At 37.4% G+C, this 4,955-nt stretch overlaps 1 pseudogene; it reads right to left on the bottom strand.

The window, feature by feature from the left end:
• Nucleotides 1-713: 713 nt before the first annotated feature.
• LOC114511388 lies at nucleotides 714-4,524 on the bottom strand (annotated as a pseudogene).
• Nucleotides 4,525-4,955: the final 431 nt, after the last annotated feature.

Raw genomic sequence — 4,955 nt, forward strand, 5'->3', positions numbered from 1 at the left:
GGAAGCATCCAATTAGTGGAGACCACAACCATGAAAGATCACCCCTGAAAATATGGAAAATACCTTACTGAGCTCTTCCTTGAGACCTCACCTAAAATATTTACTTTTTCAAACTAGATAGGACTCCTTGAGACAAAGAAACCAGTGTGTGTTCTTCTTCATCTTCATTTTTATCAGAACATTTTTAATTTTTTAAAGGTTTGAACAACAACCACCCCCATAATTCAACCAATTTACAATGACTTGGTAACATGCAAATACTTCAGACAGAGGAAACATGGTTGTTCTTGATGCATTTTCTTATAATAAATTCTCATCATATTTGATCTTAAAATATATGAACTGGCTAGACATTATTAGTAACCTAAAGTAAAATGACAATATAAGGATGATTTAAACACTGGTATGAATTTATGTGTCAATTTAAGGTCAGTGACTGTAGAGATTTATTTTAAAAATCTGGGGTCAAAATTTTTTAGGAAGCAACCATGTACCTTTGTACACTTGAAGATCAACAGCTAAAAACCTACTATCTATGAATACCATTAAATAATGATGTACAACATCCATCACACATCTGTTCCAAGAACAGCATGTGTTCAAAATTGTACATTTCTTTATAAATAAACATCACAATATTACTAACTGTAGAGAAACCACTGGAATGAGTTCCAAAACATGTTAACTCTCATAAGGCATTCCTGAGCTCTATTTTAAGGTAACCATTTTTTATCTTGCTGCTTTAAGAACATTTTCTTTGCTTTAATTGGTTTTATATCTCCATGTTCACACCATGTTCACTTTCTTCATAATTGGTACAGTCTCTTTTTGTGACAAATTTTTTTCCAATTGTCCCCACCAAAGTCTCATTATCTTCTAGCCATTTTTTCATCTGGCACATCAAACTCCACTGTTTCATCTTTAACTTCTTCTGTTTGTTCTTAGAATTCATCTGAATCATTAATTTCTCAACTTCAGGATTAAATCCTCTGAATGACATTGTTCCATAGAGAAGATCTTCACATAACAAGAAATTCTGCTCTTCTATTATAAAACTGTCTTTCTCCTTCAGCTCTGGCAAATCCAAGTACCAATGCTCTTCGCTAATAGTTTTCTTCTCTTACTCTTATAGTTGTTTCTTGGTTTCTGAGTACAATCTTCTTTGCATGAACTTCACGTGCAGCAAATTCTTGGACAACTTAGTCTTGTACTCTGCCACAATGTTAGCTTCCTCTGGGTCCCACTCTCTGCCACAGCATGAGTCCTTCTTGAGTCACATCTACTCAAATATCCCTTGCAAGTAAATTTTCTTTCTTCTAGACTTTAATGGATCTTCAAGAGACATGCAACCAGGGGAGCAATGGGCAATAGCAACTCACCAGGGGAAACATCCTGAACTTCCTCCCAAGACCCCTTTTCTGTGATTCTGTGATAAGCAGAGAGCAGCCCCATCTTATCCTCACATCTTTCTCACAGTGTCTGAAGAGAGCCACAGCAGACCCACCCAGTCTCTCTTCTGCTGTTTTCATTCTAGTCTCACCCATGTTTCCTGTCCCTAGTTTAATAAACATACTCTCAAAGTTACCTGGACTTGTGTTGTGGAATTCTTCCTGTACTAACCCAAGAACCCACACCCTAACAGCTGGCTTTAGGCCGTCATACCCTGGGCCTGGCCCCTTTTCTGGTAATATTTTGAAGTTCAGAAGAAATGCTATTGCAAAAGGAAAAAAAAAATGATGTGTGTGTTCTTAAGAGAGGTTAAAAGTAAGTAGCTTCTCTTAACAAGTAGTTTATTTGCAAGTGAGTAAAGAGACAAACTAAGAAAATCAAGGAAAGTTGTGGATGGTTAGTGGAACAAAGATATTAAGGAAAAGATTAAATGTATAAATACTACACTTTAATTATATGACTGTCCTTACACCCAAACTAAACAAGGGATGGGAAATATATTGATTTAAATGGAAGCAGAAGTAGCTATAAAAACACAGCCCTCCAGGCCTGCTGCTGAACCACAGTAGACGTACTTATGAAACACTTACTATCTTCCTCACCTGTGGAACTTTTAGATGGTAATTGTAATTCACAACATTGTGTTCTTACAGCCTGGTCCCCAAATTAACCTTAAGTTTACAGCTTCTAGGTGTAGAACTAATGAAAATCAGATTAATAGTAAATAATTAATTGCAGGTGGGCCATAGTAAATGCAATCCCATGTCATGGTGAGAATGTTTATACTGAAGAAGTGTGTAGTGTTCCCTCAAACTGTAAGTAAATGCTGTACAAGATGAACATATAGAAATTACAGAGATGGCTAAATTTAGTCTGTGATAGCTGATAGGTTAGAAATGATCCAGAATGTTTGTCTTAATAAAGCTTGTGAAACTGACTGCCTTCCAGTTACCTCCTCTTCTCTTTTGAGAATATTGAACTTTGACTTCCATCCAAGGTGGAGGTCTTGTGGTATCACCAATGGTTTAACATTAATTAAGAATCCCACCTAGCACTTGAGATAATGTTATTTTAACAAAATTCAGTCACCAATGCATTGTTTAGAGTATTTTATAACTGAAATGGGAAGGTGTGAACAAAAAAGTGGCCACATACTAATCCTGACAAGCTTAGGGAAGGTCTGTGTTGTGGGACTTACAAACTCAGAGACCTGAGGTGACCACAGAGGATGGTCTGATTTGTGGGCAGTCATGTACTAGGCCAGCAGCTCTTTACATAATGGCCAATCTTTACCTTAACTGAGCCTGTTTATTGTCTTTTTGCATCTACCATGACATAACTTTAAAATGTCAGGACAATTTATGTTTTTGCATAAAAATATAAACTTGAGTTTATTTCTTGCATAAAAACATAAATTGCACTTGAAAACAGAAAACAAAAAACTTTCATTGTCATTATTATTGTGTTCATTATTTAGTGCTAACTGTTCTGAACTAATAATCTTAAAAAAATTAAAAGGTGTCTATTGGTTTTATTTTTTCCCAATCTCAGGGATTTCTACACTTCACCATTCTCTGCTGCCTGAATCTAATGCCAGTGGATTTCATGTAAGCCCTTGGGCTCCTGGCTTTTACTGTACTGTATAAAATAAGGTGCAACACTGCAATTATCTGAACATTTTTCTCCATTCATTGACATTTTGCTTCCTGGTGATTGTCTTCAAGATTGCCTCAAAGAGACTCAGAAAAATTCTCTAGAGATTTAGATGTTTCTTACATTGACAGCAGAAAATTCTAAGCTTCTGATCTAGAAGTGGTCTTTCTGGTGACCAGCCCTAACTCTGCCACTATGCAGAAGCCTATCAATAATTGCCTCATCATGACTAAAGCACTCTCATCACCCTCATCACTTACAAGATTCCAAAAGTTTAGCCACTTTTTTCTAACTCCCAGCAAAGAGGAACAAACATCTTTTTTCTGATGTAACATGACATACCTCAGGCTTCTTGAGGTGGGATGATGTGCCCATAGTCACTCAGCCTGCATGTTGTCTCAGATATGCTCCATGTGGTTTATTGGCACTTGGCATGCATACTCATTTTCTTCTATGTTTTCTTTTATATACCAGGGACTGAAAGTTTCAATACTATTTTCCCCATAAATGTTGTGATTGTGAGTCCAAATGTGAGTCAAATTCAGCCTCCAAGGTGCACTTGCATTTAATTCAAGAGCTGGAAGGGAGAACAGTCATTATTTCCTTTAATGTGTTGACTGATGGGTGGACTGTGGCAGAAGAAGCAGCTATTTCCTTACCTGTGCTTGGGGCTGTGGCCATGCAATCTTGAGACCAGACTTCCAGTGGCAGTTCCCTCACTCCCATTTCTCTAGGTATTCATGGTTTTATAAGCACTAACTCTTTGTCTTGAAGATGTTTCTGCACATGTGGTCATGGAAGGTTTACCTGTAACTGCCCAGAATTGGAAATAACACAAGTTTCCATAAAGGGTGTACAGATAAATAAAATTAATGTAGCCTTTGAATGAGATATAACTGGAGAATAAAACTAAAGAACTATGTCAAAAGAGCTAAATTTGGCCTCAAATTAAATACTTTATGATACAAAATTGAAAATTCCAGAAAGTGCCGATGGAATTTATGCTGAAGAGAACTGAAGGGAGTTCCCTTAACACTAAAAATGGAGGTGGAGAGGTGAAGAAAAAGGAGATTACAAGAGGGCATGAGAAGACTTTAGTAGTAAGAAACATGGTCTTTATTTTCATTGTGCAACTTCTCTGGTGCAGGTATGTGAAAACACTTCATAAGTTGAATACTTTCAATATGTGAAGCTCATTATATTCAATTATAATTCAATAAGTATATTAAAATTATATATACTTCTGAGAAATATTGCCTAAAGTATAAGTTGAATACAAAGTACAAAACTAAAAATAAAGATGCCCAACTGTAACATGACATTTTCTTGCCCATGTTTCTACTTGTCCTCAGAGGGTGGTAGGATTACTCTGCAGATGGAGTCTTTTTGGGGCACCACTGACTCCACCTCAGCAGCACCCATAGTGCAGCAGGGGTCCAACCTCAACAGCATCACTCATTACACATTCTTTCTACCTCTCATGCTGCTGGAATGGACTCTGTCTACTCTTTCATCCAGCCAAGCATTATTCCTAAAAGGTCAGTCTTTTGAGGAAGCTTATTTTTCCCCTAACCCTTGGTTCTTTGTGAAGTAAATGTCCACTACCTCTCCACGTCTCAGCCAATAGAATGCTTTCTCAGAAGTGCTTTCCATGTTCGCCAGACCAGCTGAGACTCAATTACATACTCTGGAGGAACCAGAAATTTTGTTTTGGAGTCCTTCACTGGATTATAATTAAGATCCTAGAGCCATGATTTACCTGACAGCCTGTCTGTTAGGAGGTAAAGCCAATGAGCACAGGACCCACACTTGTCTTACTCTGTTGGCGTTTCCAAGACCCAGCCAAGGTCCTG

Source organism: Phyllostomus discolor, chromosome 12, assembly GCF_004126475.2.
Source record: "Phyllostomus discolor isolate MPI-MPIP mPhyDis1 chromosome 12, mPhyDis1.pri.v3, whole genome shotgun sequence".
In the NCBI taxonomy this organism is placed as follows: domain Eukaryota; kingdom Metazoa; phylum Chordata; class Mammalia; order Chiroptera; family Phyllostomidae; genus Phyllostomus; species Phyllostomus discolor.